The following is a 16,537-nucleotide window of genomic DNA, read 5'->3' on the forward strand; positions in this document are numbered from 1 at the left end:
AATTGCATTGAGATTATTCGAGAAAAATATTTAGGATTCTTAACTATCTATTCTGAAAGTTATTCTGGAAATTGCTTTGGAGTTAAAGAAAAATTTCCGGAAGAATCCTAGGTCGATTTACAGAAGAACCACAGAGAAATCACTAAAATATTATCAGGGAGATTTATAAAGGAACTCTTTAAGTACTTCTGCAAATATCTGAAAAAATCCCAGGAGAATTCTAAATGGATTTTGAATGCTTTTTACAGTGATATCCAAAAGAATCCTTGAAAGATTCAAAGAAAATTCACAGATAATTCCGATGTCCAGAAGAACTCCAAAAAGATTTACGGAATAATTTCAAATGGAATTTCTGGAACCATTTAAAAGTAACTTTCAGAAGATTATCAAAAAAAGAAATCAGTAATCAAAGAATCTCATAGGTATTTTTTTAAGTCCCAGGGGCTGTCAGGTAGTTTTCTTGAAGTATTACCATTTAAACTTAAAAGGGATTTTCAGAAGATTTTAGAAAATTTCCAATGAAAATCTCCTAAAAATCACAAACAAAATCAAGAACACTTCGTTATGAATTTCCAGAAGAATCACTATTTTTTCTCAAAGAATCTTAGAAAAAATTCTAAAGAATCACGAAGGAATTTCCAGAAAAAATCCGGATTTTCAAAATTATCTCAGGCAGAAACAATAAATCAATAAAAACAATAACAATACATCTGTAGGAATATAAGAAGGATTTCTTGAAGAGTGCTAGGAGGATTTCAAAACAATTTCAGAGGAAATTTCGGATGAATTTCAGAGAAATTTGCTGAAGATTTTCAGCAAGATTTCCATAAAAAAAGATTTTCAAAAAAATCCCCGAGAGACATGTGGAAGTTTCTTAACAGGATTTTCGGAAGTATTCCACAGAGATTTCTGGAAGATTTTCATTGGAATTTACAAAAGAATCTCAGAGGAATTTCCGAAAGAATCCTAAGAATTTGCACGGAAGAAAGTGAAGTGAAAAATAGATTTTTTTTATTATAGTCTCGTCTTTCCGAGAGTATTCCAGAATAATAGGTATAATCTAAGACATTTTTCTGAAAGAATCTCAGAGAAATTTTCGAAGAACTTTCAATAAGTTTCACGGAAGAAATACTGAAGGATTACGAGGAAAATATCAGAATTGAAATAATAATTTCGGTTGGATTTCCTGAAGAAATCCCGAGAAATTTTGTGAGAATACCCGAACCCAGATGAAACCCAGATTTTTGAAATAGATTCCATTCCACTGGAAAGCAATCATTTTCGGCAGAATTCTACAATTTTACAGAAGAATCCTGAAAGGATTTCCATAATAACCCAAGATAGGTTTCCGGGATAATCCAAAAGGAAGTCTCAAGGAGGTTATTGTAAGAATCAGAGCGATCAAAGTAATAATTACATATAATAATTTCAGAAAAGTTTCTGAAAGACTCTGTGGGTTTTCAAGAAGTCCTTTAGCACCATAACTAATATATACAACTCAATACATAATTATAAATTGCGTTGAGCTGAGTGATTTGTACGCTATCCAGTAAGGGGCGGATTGACGGTATCGAAGTGGATTAAAAACAATTATAGGAGAGCGTGTGGAAAATAAGTATGAACTGCGCAGAATACATCAGACTGATTTACCATTGTTGCGCATTTTATTATTAATAAAAATATTGTTTGCAATATTTTTTCACACAACGTTTGATAATAGTAGAACGACAATTATCGTCAGTTGATTTTCCCCAACAGATTTGTTTTCAATCACAATTGTTATTTCTTTCCGTGCACGCGCTTGGGAAATGAATCTGGCCATGGTGCAACAAACGCGCTACATTCGATGAAACCTATGCGACAAAAATTGTCGGTGCTATCCGTCAAAATCACTCACCAAAGCCATTTTGGTGGATTTACCATCACAGCTCTGGTAATTCTTGTTTTAGAGTTAGACTGGATTTGCACGTCAAACACAAACAGCAATGTTTATGTCGTCTTAGGTTTCACGTTTGATACAAAGCTTACCTTCTAATTGCCCGAAATAGCAAATTGTGAAGAGACACATATTATGACCATGGTGTACGATTGATTCGATAGAACGGTTATATCTTACATAGTTTCCATTGATTTATCTACATTTGGTTGAAAAAATAACCCGTATTGAGCAAACATTTTCTGAAAAAAGTGAAGTTTTGATCTATTCTGCGATACCGTCAAACGGGGCTTCTTTTGACATTATTTCCACATTCTTTAACTTTGAGGATTTGTAACTCTTAGAATTATGGATAGATGTTGATAATTTTTGCCTATATTTAAGTTGTATATGTACGTAACAAATGTGCAAAATATGAGGCAAATCCATCAAGAAATTAACAAAAATGCTTGAATAGGGAAAAAAGTGTGTCCTTCAAGACAAAAAAGGGGCTACTTTGGACATTTTCACAATTTGCTAATGAAATGCTTTTTCCTTATAACTTTCAAACTGATTCAATAAATTGTCGTCCACTGTGATGTTATGGAACGTTTTTCATTAATAAACTTAATGTAGAAAATTGCAAAGCTAGAATCAATTACACATATATAACAAATTTCAACGAAACATGCCATTCACTATTCTCAGTTTGCAGTATGAAACTTTAATTTTCAACTTCCTCTTAAATGGAACTATCAGTTACGAATGCTCGATTTTCAAGTTGACATAAACGAACGACGTAACTACTAGGTACTACGATGATAAATGAGTTATGTACAAAAACTCTTTTTTTCTATTCTTACTGTTATCTGAACGATATGTTGAAGGATCACATTAATACCGGTAACTAATTTAATACCAGTAAGTAATTTTCATTAAAAACGCAATCTATGAAGTTAAGTTTAGCAAGATCGTAAAGAAGTAAGTTTACTTTTGTAATATGCTCTTAGCTTCTTAGCAGTTTAGAGCTGGCTTAAGAGTAGTTTAATTTAGGCATTTGAATAATGCAACTGTTCTGTACTACAAATTCATGTAAAATATGACGAAAAATAGTTTTTCAGAGATTTTGTTGTGAATTTTGCATTGGTACGTATTGAAATATATGTGTTTTAAGTCTGTTCACTTATACAAACATTTATTTTATTTTTTTTATGTTGTAAAATACACAAACCAAAACATTATAATAAAATAAAAGTCCCAAAAATAAGACCTTTGATCAATTATTTTAATAAAACAACAATTTTAAGCAAAATAAATCACAAGATTTTAATGAAACATGACGATTCGATAGTTTTGTGATGCTCCCAATAAGTTTCCAAGACATGGGTAAAATTCAAAACAATGTTTGTAAAGCCAATGTTTTATGAATATTTATTCGGGCTTTTTTGAAATGTTTTCTTGTTTATCCTGTTATTGTTGATGTTTTTCCAAGAAAAAATCATGCCTAGTGATAGAACATATATTGGTTAATAAAAGTGCTGAAGACACAAAATTGCTCAGATTAATATTTACGCTGCCAATAAGTACAAAAGGTGAGTGTCCAAAGTAGCCCCTGGAATCAAAAGTAGCCCCGTCCGACGGTATGTCATAAAACTTGGGACCTTCCTTAGCCTAGTCGTAACTTCCGCGACTACTAAGCGAAGCCATGCTGAAGGCATCTAGGTTCAATTCTCGGTCGATCCTATATCTTTTCGTACCGTAATTTCGGGTGAAATTGATCACTTTTCACGGTTTTTATTGTCTGATTTCTATAATATTGACAATGCCAAACAACTGAATGCAGAAAAACAAGTATGAAGGGGAGCCTCATTGACTCAAGTACCGAAATTTTCTAACAAATGTAATTTTAGTGCTAAAAAATATGACTAAAAAAAATCGGGAGATCTCATTTCGGGGTGAAATTGATCACTTATCAATTCCATTATTGTAAGTTTTCAAAACAACTTTACTTAATAAATTTAAGCTCCCTGAATCCGAATATGCTTTCCAAATTCTTAACAAGACAATATTTATAGAAATAATGAATGTTTAAATTTCAAGAATAATGCAGAAAACGCATAAATGTATGCAATTTCCTAAGGAATTTCCTGATATATAACAGAAATTCAATAATTTCAACCAAATCAACGAAATGGTACGAGTTTTGGTTATGAAATCTAGCTTGGGGATATATCTTCAGTATTCTCACAAACTTTCAGGATTCCAAATCCTTGTCTAGAACTAGAAGTTAATTGATGTTTGTCAACACTGCACCGTACAAGATTTTGAAATTTTTCATTATTTTCATAGAAATAAACATTTTTGAACGCAAAAAAACTTCACAACACACAATTTGGACATACTTACGAAAAACAACGTTCATTCACTGCAGGTTACATTGATATTTGTGCTCCATTAGGAAGAAATAAAATCGAGTGACACAGTGATCAATTTCACCCGAATTTACAGTAATGGAAACTTCCTAAACATCCCTGGGTATATCATCGTTACTGCCACACGATATACGAATGCGAAAATGACAACTTTGGCCAAAGAAAGCTCTCAATTTATAACTGTGGAAGTGCTCTTTGAATCCTAAGCTGTGAAGCAGTTCCTGTCCCAATGAGGACGTAATGCCAATAAGAAGAAGAAGAAGCTCAGATCGAAAATTACATGATGATATTAGAGCAGCCGTCATTCCAGGTTTTTAATCAAAATCAATTTGCATTTCATAATTTCAACGCTAAAAACTTTCCAGCACCCACTCTGCAGCAACGACACAGCTATGAATAAACCAAAATCCTAAAAATATCCTTGCGCTTCTTGCGAACCTGAAACCCAACCGACCGGGGAGCACTTCGAGATCCCTTTTGTCATAATTAAATTTTCATAATCGCACCATCTTCTGCCGAACACGTGCACCTGTCCATCCACTCTAAACGTACTCCCGTCAACGTATTCACGAAAACAGTTTTTCTCCATCATCCACCAAACAAAGCACATCAATTTGCATAAATTCAGGCCGTCGTCATCCACTCGTTTCCGTTTCGTTTTTCCAAGCATATTTTTCCCCACATTTCACCGTGTCCTCGGCTGCTGCAACGAGACAGCGATCCCCAGAAATCAAGGACGAGCCTCCATCCCTGGCTGTCTGCGTTGTCACTCGCTTTCAGTTCTGGGCAATCCGGCACCTGTTGCATTTACATCCTGCCCTCCGTTTGGCATGCCACAAAACCCATCACTCCTAACACTGCACTGATACGGCTATAACCGAGTAGGCCTTGCGGTTGGGGGGTTTGATGCCACTATTAGACTATAGCCTACCTGGATTGGAAAACGTGTGGCAAAAAGAAGTTAATTTCTGGAACCAAGCAGTCTGGTTCAATAGCTATTGTAGGTAAAACCGACTATTTTTTGCACTACCGATAACAACGACAAACCGCACGGAGTAACTGCTCGACTGCTACTGAACTGATAACAAGCACAAGCTGAGTTGTAACCAAGTTTGAGTTCGCTTCTTCTAAGCACCCAACCGCATGCTTTCGGCACTCACCAGGCCAGGGAGTGCTCACTTGCTGACTATCTCTGTCGCACACTCTGTTGTTGCCAGGGGACGACGGGAAAAGTCTACTACGATGAACATTGGTGTAGCCGGGTTTTCCATCAATTAGATTGGTGAGCGACTTCAAAAGTTTATTCTAGGATTTCACGCAAAAACTGTAATTATACACAGCCTCTACTCTAAGGTGGTATTTTTTATATGAATAGATCAAACTGTAATGGGGTAATGTTTAGGATAACATGAAATATTTTTTGGAATAGTCGTGAAATCATAGACTTGTCCCCTTCTGACTACGTTTGTGCCGTTGGAAATGGAACTCTGCGGCCTACTGTGATCGAGGGAAACAAGTGTAATTCTGTTGATAAGCAAGAATGTTTCCACATTGTAACACACAGTAGGCACAGTTTTTTGCTCGATTTGTCGAGAATCGACTGACTGACAAACATTTCGAGGAAATATTTTGCGCTTCTGTTTGTGAATGCAGATGACTTTTCTTTACACAGGAAGAGTGTAGACGTTTACACATTTTCTCTGGTGGAAACGATGAAATCATCCGAAAGTTCCAGAAATGTCCCATCGCCAATTCAAGGAAAAATGATGTTCAAATATTTCCTCGCACAAATGTTTCGATCGGTTGAGATAGAGTTTCACGTTTTCCTTCTGGAAACGAGAGTCGTTTGCTAATTAAATTTCACTCTCCGCTTCCGGCTCGTTGCGGTCTACCCCAGTGTAAACGTTCGTATATTTGTGGTTTTAATTTGAACTCCCATATTCGATTCATCAAATTCAATTCCCAGATGCACTACCGTTTGATGTTTTGTAATTGGATTTTATTTGCAAATGATTTTTTGGGCAAAAGTGTCGTTAAAAACTTTGCTTCAAATTTCTTTCGAAAACATTCTCATTTCTAATTCAAAGTAACGACAATGGCCCCTGCACAGGTGATTCAGATGGAAACGCGACCATGCGTTCATTCGTTTTCTGTCTTCCGATTTCACATCGCACTGCTAGATGCCTATTTCGCTCTGCTGGGAGATTCTTTTCATTTCACGCGCGTTGACAAAGCATGTCATGAAACTTGACAAAAGCGGTCCCACATGGCATGCTGCTTGACGCGGAGTCTCCAAAAGTTCACATCTTTATGATACATATAACTAAACGTTTGCGGTGAACGAGGCGCCCTTGAAACTCAAGATAGAAGATTGTTTTAAAATTGGTAGACTGGATGGAAATAGAATGCGGCCACGGTAGACTCAAACATCGCTAGGATTGATTTAACGTCATTTTCTGGAGGCACTTCAATACACACTTGAGAGATTAGGAGATTTTCCTATAGAGAAATCTGAAATCAAAAATCAGAAATCAGAAATCAGAAATCAGAAATCAGAAATCAGAAATCAGAAATCAGAAATCAGAAATCAGAAATCAGAAATCAGAAATCAGAAATCAGAAATCAGAAATCAGAAATCAGAAATCAGAAATCAGAAATCAGAAATCAGAAATCAGAAATCAGAAATCAGAAATCAGAAATCAGAAATCAGAAATCAGAAATCAGAAATCAGAAATCAGAAATCAGAAATCAGAAATCAGAAATCAGAAATCAGAAATCAGAAATCAGAAATCAGAAATCAGAAATCAGAAATCAGAAATCAGAAATCAGAAATCGAAATCGAAAATCGAAAATCGAAATCGAAAATCGAAAATCGAAAATCGAAAATCGAAAATCGAAAATCGAAAATCGAAAATCGAAAATCGAAAATCGAAAATCGAAAATCGAAAATCGAAAATCGAAAATCGAAAATCGAAAATCGAAAATCGAAAATCGAAAATCGAAAATCGAAAATCGAAAATCGAAAATCGAAAATCGAAAATCGAAAATCGAAAATCGAAAATCGAAAATCGAAAATCGAAAATCGAAAATCGAAAATCGAAAATCGAAAATCGAAAATCGAAAATCGAAAATCGAAAATCGAAAATCGAAAATCGAAAATCGAAAATCGAAAATCGAAAATCGAAAATCGAAAATCGAAAATCGAAAATCGAAAATCGAAAATCGAAAATCGAAAATCGAAAATCGAAAATCGAAAATCGAAAATCGAAAATCGAAAATCGAAAATCGAAAATCGAAAATCGAAAATCGAAAATCGAAAATCGAAAATCGAAAATCGAAAATCGAAAATCGAAAATCGAAAATCGAAAATCGAAAATCGAAAATCGAAAATCGAAAATCGAAAATCGAAAATCGAAAATCGAAAAATCGAAATCGAAAAATCGAAAAATCGAAAAATCGAAAAATCGAAAATCGAAAACCGCAATCGAAAATCGTCTTCTTGTCTTCTTGTCTTCTTGTCTTCTTGTCTTCTTGTCTTCTTGTCTTCTTGTCTTCTTGTCTTCTTGTCTTCTTGTCTTCTTGTCTTCTTGTCTTCTTGTCTTCTTGTCTTTGTCTTCTTGTCTTCTTGTCTTCTTGTCTTCTTGTCTTCTTGTCTTCTTGTCTTCTTGTCTTCTTGTCTTCTTGTCTTCTTGTCTTCTTGTCTTCTTGTCTTCTTGTCTTCTTGTCTTCTTGTCTTCTTGTCTTCTTGTCTTCTTGTCTTCTTGTCTTCTTGTCTTCTTGTCTTCTTGTCTTCTTGTCTTCTTGTCTTCTTGTCTTCTTGTCTTCTTGTCTTCTTGTCTTCTTGTCTTCTTGTCTTCTTGTCTTCTTGTCTTCTTGTCTTCTTGTCTTCTTGTCTTCTTGTCTTCTTGTCTTCTTGTCTTCTTGTCTTCTTGTCTTCTTGTCTTCTTGTCTTCTTGTCTTCTTGTCTTCTTGTCTTCTTGTCTTCTTGTCTTCTTGTCTTCTTGTCTTCTTGTTCTTGTCTTCTTGTCTTCTTGTCTTCTTGTCTTCTTGTCTTCTTGTCTTCTTGTCTTCTTGTCTTCTTGTCTTCTTGTCTTCTTGTCTTCTTGTCTTCTTGTCTTCTTGTCTTCTTGTCTTCTTGTCTTCTTGTCTTCTTGTCTTCTTGTCTTCTTGTCTTCTTGTCTTCTTGTCTTCTTGTCTTCTTGTCTTCTTGTCTTCTTGTCTTCTTGTCTTCTTGTCTTCTTGTCTTCTTGTCTTCTTGTCTTCTTGTCTTCTTGTCTTCTTGTCTTCTTGTCTTCTTGTCTTCTTGTCTTCTTGTCTTCTTGTCTTCTTGTCTTCTTGTCTTCTTGTCTTCTTGTCTTCTTGTCTTCTTGTCTTCTTGTCTTCTTGTCTTCTTGTCTTCTTGTCTTCTTGTCTTCTTGTCTTCTTGTCTTCTTGTCTTCTTGTCTTCTTGTCTTCTTGTCTTCTTGTCTTCTTGTCTTCTTGTCTTCTTGTCTTCTTGTCTTCTTGTCTTCTTGTCTTCTTGTCTTCTTGTCTTCTTGTCTTCTTGTCTTCTTGTCTTCTTGTCTTCTTGTCTTCTTGTCTTCTTGTCTTCTTGTCTTCTTGTCTTCTTGTCTTCTTGTCTTCTTGTCTTCTTGTCTTCTTGTCTTCTTGTCTTTTTGTCTTCTTGTCTTCTAGTCTTTTCGGATTTTGAATTTTGAATTTTGAATTTTGAATTTTGAATTTTGAATTTTGAATTTTGAATTTTGAATTTTGAATTTTGGATTTTGAATTTTGAATTTTGAATTTTGAATTTTGAATTTTGAATTTTGAATTTTGAATTTTGAATTTTGAATTTTGAATTTTGAATTTTGAATTTTGAATTTGAATTTTGAATTTTGAATTTTGAATTTTGAATTTTGAATTTTGAATTTTGAATTTTGAATTTTGAATTTTGAATTTTGAATTTTGAATTTTGAATTTTGAATTTTGAATTTTGAATTTTGAATTTTGAATTTTGAATTTTGAATTTTGAATTTTGAATTTTTTTAAGGTGCTGAGATCCTAAATTGAATGAATCAAATTCCAGCGTTAAAATCTCGTCGATGGCCTACTACGTAAGTTGACAATTTCCTAGCGAACTCAATAAGCGTTTGTTAGGGAAACAATTCATTCGATTCCAACAAAACAAAACACGGAAACATAATCTGCTTAGCGAAACTTTTCACAGGGGAAAAAATAGAGGTACCCTTCCAGGAAAATCACAGAACACAAACGATACGCGAATCCAGGAAGGAAGCCTGCTTCCTCTTCCATTTACATACATAGGTATTCAGCTTTCACTTGTGATGATGCTACCTTGCTGGATTCACGGACGGAAAAATTGAAAAAAAAACAGCATTTCCGCGACCACCGCAACAACCAACCCAACATCATTGCGCTAATTGAGTTCCATTTGCTGGAAACGGGTGTCTCGTTCGTGTGAAGGACAGATGATTTTGTGATGCGCTTACAATGAAGCACGTTTCCTAGAACAATGCTTTGCACTAATTTACGTGGTCTAAAATATAACTTCAGGTTCGTGATTAATTTTCAAATGGCTACTGTCATGCTAGGATTATATTTGCTCAATTACATCAGACAATATTAATTGAAATTAACTGTCAGAATTTTATAAAAAATGCTGAATAGGGTTCGCCATGGATGTTATGAAAAACCCTATTGAAAAATCTAGTTTCAAAGAAAATCAAAGCAATCACCGGAGTTGATTGGGATCAACTGCGGTTATCATTCAGACGAAATTTTCTAACAGCAGACGAAACATCTTTGATATGGCAAATGACAGCTTATGTCTGTCAAATCCACTGGTAACAGAGCTTGCTGTTCAATCCTTTGCGGGTTGCACAAGGAAGACTGTTAATTTCCTTGACATGGCATTCCCCTCTTCTGTCGGTCTATTGCAAACGCTTCAATGGAAATCGGCGCAATGATGTGGAAATTGAATGCCACAGCTGTGTTCATTATCTGTTCGATTTCAATGTTTATTTGCATTTGACAAGCAGAAATAGCAGACCGGTAACCAAGGTTCTAATAGTTTGATAATGGTTGTATTAAGTATAAACAAGGACGAGCCCAATTTTGTACTAGAAGTGATGAAGCCAAAGACGCAATAAAGACGTACTTCCATGTTCCTTGAAGTTGTCCAAAATTTTATGGCACATAAGGTAATAGAGCAAAATATAAAATGCCGTGAAAAGTGTACTATGATCTGTCAAACTTGGGTACCTTTTGCAGTATCAAGGGACCAAATGCGGTACTAGAAGTGGTATCGCCTCTGAGCCAGACTACTACATATGTCTCTATTCGTCTTCAGCATAGCGTGTACCCCCGCTAATTTGAACGGTACCTCATGCAAACCATTGGGGTTCATTTTTAATTTGCAAATTAGCAGGGTACAGATTAAATGTGGTTAAACCAACGGGGGTACCCGGTAGTAATATCGTTAAGATGTGCCGACTAAAAAGTTTTCTAATCTCTGATAGCTTCATCGATTCTTCATCAAACCGTATTAAAATTTGATTAAATTTAGATGAAATTCCAGAGAAAGTCATAATCTTCTACCATTGAATTCTCAACTACCCGGCCTACTGCGATCGGTCGATAAGAGGAAGTTATCTCATCCCAACCATTTTCTAGAATCGCTTTAAGCTCATCCCCTATCCCTCTCCCCTTCTCCCTCACCAAAAGATGGATTTTATGTGTCCGGCTTTCAAACCGAACGAAATCGCATTAAGGTTGGTTGGAATTTTCGGGAATTCCGTTTGACAGGTGCACCATTCTGACCCCCAAACAAAGTGCTTACGGAAGAAAAACAGAACCCATTTAATCGGATCGTTGATTCCCGGTGTTAGTGCTGCGACATGCATTTGTTCGGACGAAGAGAAAGTTTTCCTATCGCATCCCGATGCCATCTGGGCTGTCATACGAACAAACAATGCAAGTTGTGCAAATCGTTGTTTTAGGGGGAAAAAATGCTCAACGATGCGGCAAACGAGATGGAATCAACAGGACACACGATGCCAACAATTTGAATCGCTTGTTTACAGGTGTCTAGGTCGGTACTTTCTCCCAAACGAATTTTTTTGTTCCAAAAAATCATCGAGTTGTATGAGTCTGCTTTTCTCTGTGAAAACTTTCGTCCGCTTCAATATTTTTCCTTTCAACGTTACGGAAACCTTTCGCTTTCCGTGGATTTCGTACTTTGAAAGTCGAAAACAAAAATGTCTTATTTCGCCGCAGTTAATCGCATCAGAGTAGGCTTTCCAATGATTCAATTCAACTGAATTGGAGCTTTGAAGAACCAGAGAATATACAATGTTTCTATCCAAGTTGGCGCAGTGTTTTGTGGAAGCGATTTCCCAATTCTATTCCATCACTAGGGGGAAATGGTCTAGAACGCATTACGGAAGCCATTCCAGCAATAATTTCGTTCTAAAAGATTATTTAGATACTAACCGTTATGGCACAGAAAAAAAAACAGACGTAACATTGACGAAACTTTTCTTGACCACTCAAGTGAATATGTGATTGTAATTATTTTCGGGGGGTGCTGTGGTGGTGAATATTTCTACCGCAATAATCGTAGTGAGGAAGAGCAGAACTTTCAGAATTTAAGTACCAGAAGAAATGGATATTGATGAGGAATTACAATTACAATTTGCACAAAGTATTCCGGCAAAACTCTAAAATTATGAGGGATCTCTGTCGGGGATTATTCTGTACAGTCATCGATATGGCTCTAATATCGATATAATGGCTATGGTATTTTCTTCAAATATTCTATCTAGAGTCTTTAGAGGTTTCCTCTAGTTATTCTACTTTGAAGTCTTCCCAGGAAACCATTGGTTGTACTTGGGATTCTACTAGAAATTCTTCCTGGAATTCTACCAGGAATTTTATCAATAATTTGTCTAGAAATCTATCCACAGATTTACCCAGAAGTTCCTCCGGGGAAAATTCTTCAGGCATACCTTCAGGTGTCTTTCTTCCAGAGATTCCTTCAAAGGTTCCTCTACTAATTATTCAGGATTTTCTCCACTGATTCCTTCAAAGACCAAAACAAATCCTCAAGTGATTTCTTCAGTAATTTTTCAGAGTTTACTCTTCTTTCTTAATTCTTCTAGAGATTGATATAACAATTCTTCAAAAATTCCTTAAGAAATTCTTCTAAATGTTATATCCGGGATTCTATCATTATTCGTGAATCACATAACGAATTCTTTCAGATACTTCTCAATAAATATATTCACAAAAATTCCCACAAGGATTTCACCAGAACTTTTTTCAGGGCTTCTCCTAGGACTCATCCTTAAATTCCACCAGCAGTTGCTTCAGAAATTCCAAAAGGAATTTCTTCAGCGATTCTTTATTTTTTCTACATTTTTGCAACAACTTTCCAAGGGATGTATTCAGTGATTCAACCAACGCTTCCTTCAAGAATTCCCCAAAATATCCTCCAAAGATTTATTTAGGAATTCCTCCAGCGAAACTTCAAGAATTTCTACAGAATACAGATTCTAAAAGCTTTTCTGGTGATTCTCTGGTGATTCCTTCGAGGATTCCACAATAAATTGTTCCATGAATTTTCCAGAAATTTTCCAAAAAATCCTACAAGGGATTCAATTTTAAGACATTCAGAAAAAAAATCTTGTGAGCTTGTGGTATTTTTTTTAATTAATATCATGGAGAAATTTCTGATAAACCTAAAAAACTTTAAGGTGATTATAAAACGAAGCCAAACTTTGAATTTTCAAGTGCACAAGACGAGAGTATCTGACAGCAGTTCGCGTTGAAAATCAATCAAATTGCTTACTTGCTGGTGGTGACCAATGGGATAGATTTTTAGCGCGGAGCGCTGTTTGGTTCTCAAGTCTTGTGCTATTGAGAATTTGAGGTGTGGCTTCGTTCTATAATCACCTTAAAAAGAAAAATCCTTGTCAAACCATTGAAGTATTTTCTGATAGAACTTCCGACGAAGCTGTGGTAGATTTTTCTGATGGAAATTCTAGCGAAACTCTGGTTATATCCCCAATGATAACCCTAGAAGAACTCCTGACGAAATTCCTTTAAATATGATGAAATAATTAGAGAAAATACTGATGAAGTCTATGAAGAAACCACTGATGGAATTTTTATAGAATTATTAGAGATTATCTTGGTAGAACCCTTGGAGGATTTTTTCCAGAATGTTTTGGAAGAACCTCTAGGTGATTTTTTGAATTTCCGGTAATATCACCGGAACATATTGGTGAAGTTTCTGAAAAATTCTTTAGTGAAATCCCCATGACAATTTCAGCTGAAATTCTTGCAGATCCTTAGAGATAATCCTAGCGGAAATTTCGAAGGAATTCCCGGTGGAATCACTGAAGAAATTCTCAGATGAATCCCTGAAGGAGTTCCTTTTTTGAATCCTAGGAAACTTCTCATAGAGTCCTCCTCATAAAATCACTGGAGGATATACTGGGGGATTCCCAAATTACTAGTGAAATCTTTATAACAAATTTTTGGCAAAATTGCTGGTTGAATTCCTAAAAAACCCCAAGAATCCCTGGAGATGTTTCGCGAGAAATTTGTTGAAATATTACGGAAGGAATTTCTAGAGTAATTTCGATGATAAAATCCTTATAAGAAATTTCTTGTATTAATTCCGTGAAGAATTTCTGGAGACATTCCTTGATTAATTCCAGGAGGACTCATTTGAAGAACTCATGGACGAATCTCTTGAAGAATTCTCTCAACAAAGAAACCCCTGACGGAAAATTCTGGTACAATCCATTCATAAATTCCGGAAGGAATCCGTAGCAAATAGCCTGATGAAACTTAGAATAACCCTGAAGGAATTCCTAAAGTAACCTTTAGAAGAATTCCTGATATAACTTCTGATGGAATCCCTGTGAAACTCCTAATAAAACCTATTGAATGGCTCCTGATGAAATCCAAGGAGAAACTTTTGACGGAATCCTCGGAAGAACTTCTGACGTAATCCCTGGTGTAATTTATGATGGAATCCCCAGAGAAACTCTTGATAGAATTCCTGTAGGAATACCAGGTAGAATCACTAAAGGAACTCCAAATGGAATTCCTACAGAAACTTATAATATTCTTGAAGGTACTACCGATGAAATCATTGGAGGAACTCCTGATAAAATCACTAGAAGGACTCCTAATGTAATCCCTAGAGAAACTCCTGCAGTAATCCATAGACGAACTTCTGAAGTAATCCCTGGAGGAACGCCCATTATAATCTCCGAAGGAACGCCGGACGGGATCCTTATAGGAATTCCTGATGAAATCCCTGGAGGGATTTCTGATAATATGTCTGGTGGAACTTCTTATAAAATCCCAAAAAGAAAACCTGATGGAATTCCTTCCTACATGATAATATCATATTATGATCTCAAAAGAAATTCCAAGTACAATCTCCGAAGGAACTCATGGCGGAATGCCTAAAGAAACTTCTGAAAGTACCCCTGTAGTAATTCCAGGTGGAATCTCTGAAGGAGCTCTTAATGGAATTCCTACAGAAACTTTTGATAGAATCCTGGAGGAATTCTAGGTGGAATATCTAAAGGAACTTCTTATGAAATCCTTGAAGGAACTCCTGATGAAATCCGTAAAAAAACGCCTGATGTATTCCCCAGAAGAACTCATTATGTAATCCCTAGAAGAAGTTCCAGGTGGAATCCAGATGGAATCTCTGTAGAAACTTCTGATGTAATCTCTAGAGGGACTCCTGAAGGAATCCTTGGAGGAATTCCTGATAAGCTTCTTGATGGATCTCCTGATGGAATCCCTAGAGGAACTCTTTAAGATGTCACTAGAGGAAATGCAGATGAAATTTCTCGAGAAACTCCTGTTATAATCTCTGGAGGAACTCCTGATAGAGGGCCCTATTCCGGATTTCACTCACGGTGACGAATAGGTGAAGTGATCACTTTCCTATTACGGATACCACCTAAAGCCTGGTATCCACATCCTAAGTAGAGCGGTCAAGTACAATTTGTTGCTAATTACCAAAGTAATTTTGACAGCTGATCCAGAATGAGCGAAGTGTCACTTTTACTTACGGAATAATTGAGCGGCACATTTTTCCGTACGGAATAGTGACAGCTCCATTTGATTTGTACGGCAGGCGTTACCAATGTTACGAAATCAGCTCTACTTGTCAACTGGATACAACTCAAGTAATTTGGACAGCTGAAGTATTTCTTGGCCATTACTTGTCCTATCCTTTTGCACAGTACTTACGAAGTGGATACTACCCATAAGTGGGAAAATGTGGAGAAGTTCATCGCAAGGGACAACTTGCATGAACACGAGCTATGGACCGATGCACGAGTTCACTAATTCACTCGTTGCCATGGTCACGTAAATAACACGGCACCGCTCAAACTTCAAATAATGAACTCGTGCATTGGTCCATTACGAATGGATCTATGCACGGGTTCATTATTTGACGTTTTAGCGGTGCCGTGTTATTTATGGCACCATAGCAACCAGTGAATTCGGCACCGCTCAAACGTCAAATTAGTGAACTGGTGCATCGGTCCATAGCACGCTAACGGTGAAGATCGACAAAAGCCGTCACTTGAGGTGGAAACTTTTCACTGTCATTTCTGAAGGTGGAAAGTTGTCACGTGAGATGGAGTGCGTTAAAAACAACATTATTTTCGGCTTTTATGTAATAAATCGTATATTTTCGTCATCCTATGAAGCAGAAAACAAACAAGCGACCATTCGCTTGGCTTGTTTCGTTCATGGAGAAAAATCCAGAGCTAGCAAAAGGCGTCAAATTTACAGATTCTCGAGAATCAATTTCTACGTTGTGGGCGACAGCGCAAAGTTCCCTTAACAGTTTGGGACCTCCAACACGATCCGTTGTCAAGTGGCAAAAAGTAAGTAGAAGTTCCTGTATCCACTTACATATTTAAATTAAATATATTCCCATTTTATATTTGGTTTGGACCGACAAAAAACTGCAATTAAAAAAGAAATTGCAGCATAATAGAAACGAGGTTAGAGCTACTGGAGGGGGGCAAAACACGCAGCACTCCTTTACGGATTTGGAAGAGGCAATCATTCGCCTTTTATCTCTGGATAGCTTGGTTGATCACAGTGGTAAAAATTAATTAATTAATCGTAGTGTATGATAACT

At 36.2% G+C, this 16,537-nt stretch overlaps 1 protein-coding gene across 2 annotated transcripts in view; it reads right to left on the reverse strand.

Moving 5' to 3' along the window:
• LOC110674830 (ras-related protein Rab-27A) overlaps positions 1 to 16,537 on the reverse strand; it is a 138,346-nt gene that overhangs the window by 92,405 nt on the left and 29,404 nt on the right. The window contains exon 1 of one of the 2 annotated variants that reach the window (XM_021839295.1): positions 5,279 to 5,411. The exons of the other annotated variant lie outside the window; for it this stretch is intronic. The gene's annotated coding sequence lies outside the window, so the exon portion shown is untranslated. Of the gene's footprint in view, positions 1 to 5,278; positions 5,412 to 16,537 lie in introns of those variants that run through there. 2 annotated transcript variants of the gene reach the window in all.

The sequence above is a fragment of the Aedes aegypti genome, chromosome 1 (genome assembly GCF_002204515.2).
Source record: "Aedes aegypti strain LVP_AGWG chromosome 1, AaegL5.0 Primary Assembly, whole genome shotgun sequence".
Lineage (NCBI taxonomy): Eukaryota > Metazoa > Arthropoda > Insecta > Diptera > Culicidae > Aedes > Aedes aegypti.